The sequence below is a fragment of the Salmo trutta genome, chromosome 10, assembly GCF_901001165.1.
Source record: "Salmo trutta chromosome 10, fSalTru1.1, whole genome shotgun sequence".
NCBI lineage: Eukaryota > Metazoa > Chordata > Actinopteri > Salmoniformes > Salmonidae > Salmo > Salmo trutta.
Window position 1 is genome coordinate 1,515,560 of NC_042966.1, and position 11,373 is coordinate 1,526,932.

Here is an 11,373-nt window from a genome sequence, read left to right on the forward strand (position 1 = left end):
CTTAGGAATAATGCTGTACTGTAGTGTAAACATGGATCCAGCCAGAGATAGAGAAGTGGCTGACAGAGGAAGAAGAGTGGCTGGGAAAGGGAGAGGGAGAGGAGTACATATGTGTGGTGGAAGAAGACTGAGAGGAAGATCAAGAGCTGTAGTCTCAGATGAAATTAGGGCTACTATAATTGATCATGTAATAAATCATGACGTATCAATAAAATAGTCTGGTCTGAGAGTGCAGCCAAATCTGCAACTCTCAACAGTGGCATCTATTCTGAGAAATTTCCAGCAAAACAACAGGTAAGATGTGCATTCTGCAAGGGCACCTGACTGAACTGCACATTACAAAAGTATATTGAGCAAAGCCTCCAAACCTACTTGTGTGTAATTGTAATTGTTTTTGTATTTCTGCTTAGGACCCAACGGTTACCTCCTACAGGCGGGAGAGGTAGGATTCTCACTGCTGTGCAGGAAACTGTAATCGTTGATATGGTCATCAGAAACAATGGCATAAAACTCGCAGAGATTCGGGACAGAGTGTTGGCAGACAATGTAAGCATAACAACTATTTCTAGAGTCCTGAAACAACATCAAGTCAGGATGGAGCAGTTTTACACTGTCCCCTTTGAGAGGAACTCTGAACGAGTCAAGCAACTCAGGAACCAATAAGTCCAGGTAAGATGACTATTAAATACAGAACTGGTTTTGAACAAAACCAAACAGGGCAGAGGCACACAATGGCATGTTTTAAGGTATAATGTAAACTACCGTAATAGCCTAACTCTTATGTTGCCTTGTGGATCTATTTTAGAGAGTCATGGAGATTGAAGCCAGGCAAACACCCCACATATTCATCTTTGTGGATGAGGCTGGTTTCATCTTGGCCAAAACAAGGCGGCAAGGAAGGAATGTGATTGGGAAAAGAGCCACAGTGGATGTCCTGGCCAGAGGGGTGCCAACATCACAATATGTGCAGCAATATCCTCTAATGGATTGCTGTTACACAAACCTCTAATTGGGACATACAACACCGAGTGTCTCATTTCATTCCTGGATGACCTCTATGGAAGGGTTGTGCCAGGTGAGGGAAGGGTCGCAGTGAGGCGAACATCTGAATGACTCAGAGGACAAGTGGTGAATGTGTTGTGGTCAGATGAGACCAAAATAGAGCTCTTTGACATCAACTCAACTCGCCGTGTTTGGAGGAGGAGGAATGCTGCCTATGACCCCAAGAACACCATCTCCACCGTCAAACATGAAGGTGGAAACATTATGCTTTGGGGTGTTTTTCTGCTAAGGGGACAGGACAACTTCACCGCATCAACGGGGCCATGTACCGTCAAATCTTGGGTAAGAACCTCCTTCCCTCAGCCAGGGCATTGAAAATGGGTCGTGGATGGGTATTCCAGCATGACAATGACCCAAAACACACGGCCAAGGCAACAAAGGAGTGGCTCAAGAATAAGCACATTAAGGTCCTGGAGTGGCCTAGCCAGTCTCCAGACCTTAATCCCATAGAAAATCTGTGGAGGGAGCTGAAGGTTCGAGTTGCCAAACGTCAGCCTCGAAACCTTAATGATTTGGAGAAGATCTGCAAAAAGGAGTTGGACAAAATCCCTCCTGAGATGTGTGCAAACCTGGTGGCCAACTACAAGAAACGTCTGACCTCTGTGATTGCCAACAGGGGTTTTGCCACCAAGTACTAAGTCATGTTTTGCAGAGGGGTCAAATACTTATTTCCCTCATTAAAATGCAAATCATTTTATAACTGGATTTTTTTGTTGTTATTCTGTCTCTCACTGTTCATATAAACCTACTATTAAAATTCTAGACTGATCATTTCTTTGTAAGTGGGCAAACGTACAAAATCAGCAAGGGATCAAATACTTTTTTCCCCCACTGTATATCTATCCTACCCTGTCTTTCTAACGTCTTCGAAAGCCAAGTTACAGTTTTTCTCCATTGGTTTGGCTCATTTCTTGAAACAGAAATTACATTCTCAAAACTCTAAGATCATTTGGCAAAACAGTCTTACAGTTCAGCACAACACTATAGCTCACTTGCAAAAGCTCATATCTCTCCTAAAACTGTTCACTCATGCTTCAAAACTAAATTCCGTTCCCATATAAAGAGTCAGTGCCACGAAAATGGCAAAGATCCTTCTCAATTGCTTTGGCTCATTTCTAAAAACAGACCGGACGTTCTCAACACTCTTGGTGCTTTAACCAAAACTAAATTTCCTTCTCATTTAAACAGTCAGTGCCCCCAAAATGCTTCGTCCCTTTGGCATTGTGTAAGCACTGCAAGTCAAAATGTTTAGATGTTTTGTCACTATGGCAGAGGACCATTGAAATATCCCTCATGTCCACCTTTCAGTCTTAGCCCAGTCCTTCATTGACAATGGTTACTGTACTGTTTTTTGTCCAGCTAACAGAATACAATTGTGTATAAAACTGAAAAAAAAGAAATAGGATTTTAGGGTAAGAGTAGCCTCTAAGGTTTGACATCACACATTGCACTCATACTGCCAAGGAAATTGTAACCATTATCATTCACACACATAAAGTAACTTCCATACATCAGAGTAAAAAGAAAATGTATACAGCATAATATACTGTAATATAAACACACAAACAAAAAACAATGAAAATGATATGCAGCCTACAGTGCTGTAAATAAAGCTGGAGTTTCACAACTAACAGTTCTTCACTGGTCGCTGTCCTCACCCTCCCTCTCCTGGCCACCATCCTCACCCTCCTGGCCATCCATACGCTGCTGTCTCTCTGGCCACAGATTCTCGTCCACATCACAGCGTATATTCTCCCTTGCGATGCAACGAGGGAAGAAACGGCGTGCATGTCGCAACCATCCCCTACACTGATCTCCTGTAATATCCTCACACGCAGCGTCCATTACATGGAACAGGGACCTCTGATCTTGAGCCCGATGCTCATACACTCTCCACCTCCAAGCGGAGAAATACTCCTCAATAGGATTGAGGAAAGGAGAGTAAGGTGGTAGGAACACCATGACCATCCTTGGATGAGTAGTGAACCAGGCCCTGATGAGCGGGCCACGGTGGAAATTCACATTGTCCCATACAATGACATATTGTGGTAGGTGAGGCCCTACGAGACCTCTCTCATTTTCAGGGATCAAATCAAAATGAAGGCGGTCCAAGAAGATGAGGAGCTTCTGTGTATTGTATGGGCCAAGACTGGGGATGTGAGTGGCCACACCATTCTCAGATATGGCAGCACACATAGTTATATTGCCCCCTCGCTGGCCTGGGACATCCGCCGTGGCCCGGTGGCCAATAATATTATGGCCACGTCTTCGGCCCTTGGCCAGGTTGAAGCCAGCTTCATCCACAAACACGAGGATGTGATGGGTCTCGTTTCCTTCCAATGCCATTATTCTCTACAATAGCGTAAAATAAGAAAACATCACATCAGTCATACACTACAGTTACAGTCAATTACATAGGAATGTTCTATGTTCTCCACAAGTTCAATATACTACTGGCCACTACTCCAGTGGTTCCAAACCTGGGGTACATGTACCCCTATGCAGAGGTAGTACAGGGGGTATTTGACAGAAAGGGGAGGGGGGAAATCATCAATGACTAGACTTACTGAAATGTTACAGTAAAACCCACAGTATTAGATAGATTTACATGGGAGGCACTACATTTTACTTTTTTTTTTTTACATTTTAGTCATTTAGCAGACGCTCTTATCCAGAGCAACTTACAGTAGTGAATGCATACATTTCATACAATTTCATACATTTCATTTTTTTTTTCTCTGTGCTGGCCCCCCGTGGGAATCGAACCCACAACCCTGGCGTTGCAAACACCATGCTTTACCAACTGAGCTACAGGGAAGGCTAGGGAAGGCACACTATTGCAGCTCTTTGACCCCTTTTCTTATTGTATGTTATATTCTTCAAAACAAGGATTATAATGATAATTGCATCATACAGTAAGCTGCAGTTTTTAGGCAAAATGTTGAAGTCAGATAAATCAAATACTTCCATACCTGGATTACCTGGATACACAAATCAGGTAAAGTGGGTACTGAAGCCAAAAAAGTTTGGGAACCACTGCTTAATTGTAAAAAGGTTATAATGACGGACAACCAGTAACTGACTTACATGTACATACTGGTACCGCAGCTCTTTCACTCTATCAGAGTTCCTCTCAAATGGTACCCTGTAAATTTGCTTCATTGTCATCTGATGCTTATTCAATATCCGGTCTATTGTGGAGTTGCTTATAGAGTTGACATTTTGGAATATGGCATTGTCTAGTAGGATTGCAGCGCGGATCTGTCTCAATGTGATGGCATTATTTGCCATCACCATGTTACAGATCTCTTGTTCTTGTTGTTGATTGAGAAGTTTTCCTCTGCCACCCGTGCAAGGTTGTCGTCCAATCCTAGATATAGAAGTCAAAGGACAACACTCCATTCGTAATGTATACCTTATGTATTCCTTACAGAATGAGTTACCTATGTAATTGTATTGTTGTTTTACTTACAGTAACTTTACCACAATTCTAATGCATCACTGCACAGTGACTGGAATACTACTGTAAACTGTATCATCAATACTGTAGAAAATAAACTATTCCATAGTTTATTTTCTCCAATGTTTTTCTTGTCATTTTTAGTATCATAACTTCCCATTGAGGTAAGATATTACTGTAGGCCTATCACACACACACACACACACACACACACACACACACACTAAATGAATAGGTAAATGTGTAAATAAATATATTTCTTGCTCTATGCACAGTGTCCTGTCCTATACAACATATAATTCCATCATTGACTGACTACATACCTGTTTTCCCTGCGAAAGGTTTGGATGATGGAGGAGACTGTTGAGCGAGGCACATTAGGCTGCACTCGGCGACCTGCCTCCGCCATTGTGAGGCCATGGTTGATGACATGGTCTATAATTGTGGCCCGAATTTCATCCGGGACAGCATGGTGTCTTCGTGCTCCTCGACCTCTTCCCCCTATTCCACCACCACGCACCCTTACTCCTCCTCCTCCTCTTCTTCTTCCTCCTCTTCCTCTTCCTAGAGCAGGCAGTTGCTCTTGTTCATTTACTTGGCCAGGTGCCTCCATGTTCAGAAATTGTACTGGTCCTGCATGGTCAAGCTCTTTACATACATGTTTGGCAGCATTCACAGTCATGGACAGCACCTGTCAGGTAACTAAACATACTGTTTGATTGGTCATCTGAGATGTGTGAAACTCCTCCTTCGTTAGTCAAGTTCTAGTTTCACCTGACTGTCAATTGCTGTAATAAATGTATCAAATGTTCCAAAGGATTCATATATGGTATTCATGGTATTATGTTCTTGACTAATTTTGACAATTGAACAGACTATTGTGCATGTGATGACTTATACAATGAAATGACGCTGACACGTTTTGGAGCGAACAACCATTAGACTGAGAATCAACAATCAGTTTAGATCGATAAGATCTATTCACTTGGAAATTGTGCTAAATGTAGGCTACATGTACTTAATCATTTGCAAAGATGTACTGAGACATTGAGACATGTACTTAGACATTTGCAATTTGATGAAATGAATGAGAAATTCAATTCTGTTGTGAACAATTGCCAAGTGGTTTGGAGGTTTGTCCATGTAGTTTTGAGAATGTAGTTTCTGTTTCAAGAAATGAGCCAAACCAATGGAGAAAAACTGTAATGTAGGTTGTGAGTGTTGGCTATTCTCTCTCTGGCTGGATTCACTTTGTAAGCCCCCTTGAACTGGCTTGTAAACCAGGTGTTTCAGACCACTGCATTAGGGTGTAACTAGGCTCTCAAAGTAAGTTCTAATATATCATAAAGAGTTTAACTTTACACTGGGAAATGTGCAAATCAGAAACTTTTTGGTTGAGAATCTATTCTAAATTGAGTGAACATACAATTCAACTTGAGAATGTGCGGTGTGGTTCTGAATTATCGGATCCCTTGATAAAGATGAACATAAGACTGTATAAAATAAGATATAAATAATAATAATAATATATTGTATAACATTTGTGATGACTTTCTATTAATACAATTGCTCAGAGAAATACATTCTATATCACTCTTTATCTGTCTACTACTGTATTTTTTTGCTAGCTAAGGCCATCTACAGTACTTTAAGTGCTGCCTGTCTTCCCAGTAGCCTACATGGTGTGTGAACTGCTGACTGCTCGTATTTTTCAGATGATTGTTGACACATCAACCAGGATCAAGAGGCAGGACAATTTGTGACTTGTTTTGGTAATCAGTGGTGGTATTGGAGGGGGAGTGGTTTCTCCTCTCCTAGGCAATCATTAATTAGTACTGGGAGGCGTGCTCTTTCCCACTGCTAGGCAATTAGCAATTAGTGTTAGTACTTCAGTCTCCCCTGTTTCCCAGCAGCAGCTGTAAGCAGCAGTCGTGTCAGTAAAAACTAAGACACTAGCTGAACATTCTGACGGTTCTGCTTAGTTGTTCCAGGAAGGAACGAGAGGAAGGCTCCACACCACTTTGACTTGAATAGCTTAGCTAGTTATTTTCTGATTATAACATTTTTCTCTTTTGGACCTTTGGCAACTGTGTGTTTTCTATACCTGTTTTCTCCTCTCCCTGTAGGTTTTACAGACGCTCCCCACCCCTTGGCTGCAACCTTGCTAATTAAGTGTACCTTGCACGTACCTTGTAGAATTCCGTGTGTCTGGCAGTGTTTGGAACTGCCGATCTGTGGCCAAGAATGCAGAGGTTCTCAGCCTATGCTGCCCTTCAGTCCCTTGAATTTTTGGCTCTGTCGGAGACATGGATAACCCCAGAAAACACTGCTTACTCAAGCTGCTCTCTTCATCTGACTGTCTTCTCTCATGGTCCAAGAGCATCTGGTCATCACAGTGGTGGCACAGGGCTACTCATTTCTTGTAACTGGAGATTTTCTCCCCCTCACCTGTCCATTTCCTTATTTGAATTCCATGCTGTCACTTGTGAACTCGAGCTTAACATTGTCATCTATCGCCCACCAGTTGCCCTTGGAGAGTTCCTCAATGAGCTAACTTCCTGACGATGGCACACCGCTTTGTACTTTTCGTCTTCAACCCCCCGACATCTGCTTTAGATTCATATATTTTCAACTCTTTCCCCTCCTTACCTCTTGAACTCACCCTTTCCCAATCCCCTGCAACTCACATCTTTATTTGAGGCTGTTTGCCTACTAACCTCACTACAACCCCTCTCCAGCTCTCTGATCACTACTTTGTTTACTTTTGTCTTCCTCTAACCCTAACCACACAGCCCCTACCCAGATGGCCATGTGCCATTGTTATCTTCGCCCTCTCCTCTTCTATCCTATCATCTCTCCCTTCTGCCAAATCCTTCTCCCTGTCATGATCCTGCCTCTTCAACCCTACTCTCCTCCCTTTCCCCATCCTGTGACTCGCACTGTCCCCTTTCCTCCAGGCCAGCTCGAGCCACCCTCCTGCTCTCTGGCTGTAACTCATTGTGAGCTCACAGAACAGGGCTGCGGGCAGATGAGCGAAAATGGAGGAAAACTAAACTTGGACCTATCATCCTTTCACTCCCTCCTCTCTACCTTCTCTTCATCTGTATCTGCTGCTAAAGCCACTCTAAATGTCAAGCTTCTGCATCTAACCATAGGAAACTCTTTTCCACTTTCTCCTCCCTCTTTAATCAGCCACCCCCCCCCCCCCCCTCTACGGATGACTTTGCCAAACACTTTGAAGAAAGGTTGTCGACATCCGCTCCTCATTCAGTCCACTGGTTCCACTCACACAGAACTACCCTATGCCTTGACCTCTTCATCCCTGAACACTGGCTACATCCTCTAACTTCAAAATGGCCTGAAGTCAGAGGGGACCAACACTCGACTCATCTGATGTAAAAACTACAGACCTGGCTGTATCCCTTTTCTTTCCAAAACACTTGGAGGGTGCTATCTCTCAACTCTCTCAGAATGATATTCTTGACCCTCAGCAATCAGGCTTTGAGACGGGTCACTCAACCGCGTCTGCTCTTCTGTGTCACGGAGGCGCTCCGCACTGCCAAAGCTGACTCTCTCCTCTGTTCTCCTCCTCCTAGATCTATCCTCTGCCTTCAACAATGTGAACCATCATCCTTTTCTCCACCTTCTCAGGGCTGTGTGTCTCAGGATCTGCACACTCAGGTGCTTGTCATCTTCCGTCTGGACTACTGCAACTCTGTTGGCTGGGCCCCCTGCTTTGCCATCAAACCCCTGCAACTTATACAGAACGCTGCAGCCCACCTGGTTTTCAACCTTCCTAAGTTCTCCCATGTCACCCTGCTCCTCTGCATGCTTCCAGTCAAAGCTCGCATCCTCTTCAAGACCATGGTGCTTGCATACAGTGCAGCAAGAGGAACTGTCCCTCCCTACCGTCAGGCTATGATCAAACCCTATACCCAAACCAAAGCACTCAGTACTGCCACACCTGGTCTCTTGACCCTCCCACCCCTACAGGAGGGCAGCTCCCGCTCAGCCTAGTCCCAGCTCTTCTCTGTCCTGGTACCCCAATGGTGGAACCAGCTTCCCACTGAAGCTAGGACAGCAGAGTCCCTGCCTATTTCCCAAAAGCACCTGTAACCCTACCTCTTCAGAGTATCTTAAATAATTTGCCTCCTCACCTCGTGTTTTCTTGGGTATAACACTACAACCTTGGCACACCTGTGTTTGTGGAGTTTCTCCCATTATTCTCTGCAGATCCTCTCAAGCTCTGTCAGGTTGGATGGAGAGCGTTGCTGCACAGCTATTTTCAGGTCTCTCCAGAGATGTTCAATCGGCTTCAAGTCCAGGCTCTGGCTGGGCCACTCGATGCTCCTGCATTGTCTTGGCTGTGTGCTTAGGGTCGGTCCTGTTGGAAGGTGACCATTCGCCCCAGTCTGAGGTCCTGACCAGGTTTTCATCAAGGATCACTCTGTTCATCTATCCCTAGATCCTGACTGGTCTCCCAGTCCCTGCCACTGAAAAACATTCCCACAGCATGATTCTGCCACCACCATGCTTCACCGTAGGGATGGTGCCAGGTTTCCTCCAGACGTGATGCTTGGCATTCAGGCCAAAGGGTTCAATCTTGGTTTCATCAGACCAGATAATCTTGGTTCTAATGGTCTGTGTCCGTTAGGTGCCTTTGGCAAACTCCAAGCAGGCTGTCATGTACCTTTTTACTGAGGAGTGGCTTCCATAAAGGGCCTGATTGGTGGAGTGCTGCAGAGATGATTGTTCTTCTGGATTGTTCTTCTCCAGAGGAGCTCTGTCAGGGACCATCGGGTTCTTGGTCACCTCCCTGACTAAGGACCTTAAGCCCCGATTGCTCAGTTTGGCCGGGAGGCCAGCTCTAGGGAGAGTCTTGGTGGTTCCAAACCATCATAATCCTGTCTCAGGGCTCTACAGACAACTTGTTTTGACCTCATGGCTTGGTTTTTGCTCTGAAATGCATTGTCAACTGTGGGACATTGTATAGACAGTTGTGCATTTCCAAGTCATGTCCAATCAATGGAATTGACCACAGGTGGAGTCCAATCAAGTTGTAGAAATGTCTCAAGGCAGATCAATGGAAACAAGATACACCTCAGCTCAGTTTGTCTTGTAGCAAAGGGTCTGAATACTTATGTAAATAAGATATTTCAGTTTTTTATTTTTAAATGTGCAAAAAATTCTAACCTGTTCATTTTGTCTGTTTCACCTGTGCTTGTCTCCACCCCACTCAAGTGTTGCCCGTCTTTCCCACTTATCCCGTATGTAGTTATACCTGTGTTCTGTTTGTCTGCCAGTTCGTCTTGTTTTGTCAAGTCAACCAGTGTGTTTCCGTGCTCCTGGTTTTTCCTATTCTTTTTTTTCTAGTCCTCTCGGTTCTGACCTTTGCCTGCCTTGACCTCGAGCCTGCCTGCCACTCTGTACCTCCTGGACTCTGACCTGTTTTTGTCATTTTCTTTAAGGTATCTTTACCTTTACTCAAGTATGACAATTGGGTACTTTTTCCACCACTTAAGAAGTAATAAAATAAATCTCAAAGATAGCAGTCAGAATGATTGGATCCCTGTTTTCAGTACTCCAGCACCCTCCCCTTGTGAGGATAACAACACTGAGCCTTTTTCTAAACTTTATAAGATTGGAGAACACATCGGGAGGGATCTTAGACCATTCGTCCATACATTCTTTCCAGATCATTGATGTCCTTTGTCTGCGCTTATGGACTGCCCTCTTCGACTCAAACCGTAGGTTTTCAATGGGATTCAAGTCCAGAGACTGAGATGGCCATTGCAAAATGTCGCTCTTTGTGGTCAATTAATAACTTGTTTGTGTATTTTGGTGTGTGCTTGGGCTTATTGTCTTGCTGGAAGATTAATTTGCGGCCAAAATTAAGCCTCCTAGCAGAGGCAACCAGGTTTTCGGCAGAATATCCTGGTAAAGTTCATGATGCCATTGACCAAGCCCCTGGTTGATGTCCGTGGCCCCGCGGAGATCTAATTAGCATAATTACGCAACATGGTTGCTACCATGCTGTATTGTCATGTGTTGCGTCTATGCTATGTTGTCTTAGGCCTCTTATGTTGTGATGTGTTTTGTCCTATTTTTATTTTTTAGTCCAGCCGCCTTCCCCACAGGAGGCCTTTTGGTAGGCTGTCATTGTAAATAAGAATGTGTTCTTAACTGACTTGCCTAGTTAATTAAATAAAACAAAGAAATCGCCATCACAATGTCTGTTTGAAGCAAGAGACAATTTTTTTTGCTGGACTGTCTCAATCTTCCACATCGACCAATGTCTCCCTTGCCTGAGGAGGGAAATCAAATTATATTGGTCACATACACATGATTAGCAGATGTTATTGCAGGTGTAGCGAAATGCTTGTGCCTCTAGCTCCGACAGTGCAGTAATATCTAACAAATTACACAACATATACCCAATAGACACAAATATAAGTAGGAATGGATTAAGACTATATACATATGGAAGAGCGACGTCACAGCGGAACGGACTAAGATATGTATATACTGTATTCTATACTATGAGATGAGTAACGCAAGATATGTAAACATTATTAAAATGACTAGTGTTCCATTCCTTAAAGTGGCCAGTGATTCCTAGTCTATGCCTATAGGCAGCAACCTCTAATGTGCTAGTGATGGCTGTTTAACAGTCTGATGACCTTGAGAGAAGCTCTTTTTCAGTCCCAGCTTTGATGCACCTGTACTGACCTCTCCTTCTGGATGACAGCAGGGTGAACAGGCAGTGGCTCAGGTGGTTGCTATCCTTGACAATAGTTTTGGCCTTCCCATGACATCGGGTGCTGTACGTGTCCTGGAGGGCACGTAGTTTG

At 43.9% G+C, this 11,373-nt stretch overlaps 1 long non-coding RNA gene across 1 annotated transcript; it reads right to left on the reverse strand.

Annotated features, from left to right (window-relative positions):
* Positions 1–4,387: 4,387 nt before the first annotated feature.
* LOC115200943 (uncharacterized) lies at positions 4,388–5,081 on the reverse strand. The gene is made up of 2 exons (XR_003879637.1): positions 4,846–5,081; positions 4,388–4,432 (listed from the first exon to the last, which is right to left on the reverse strand). It is a non-coding gene; the product is annotated as an uncharacterized LOC115200943 (long non-coding RNA).
* Between the last annotated feature and the right edge of the window lie 6,292 nt (positions 5,082–11,373).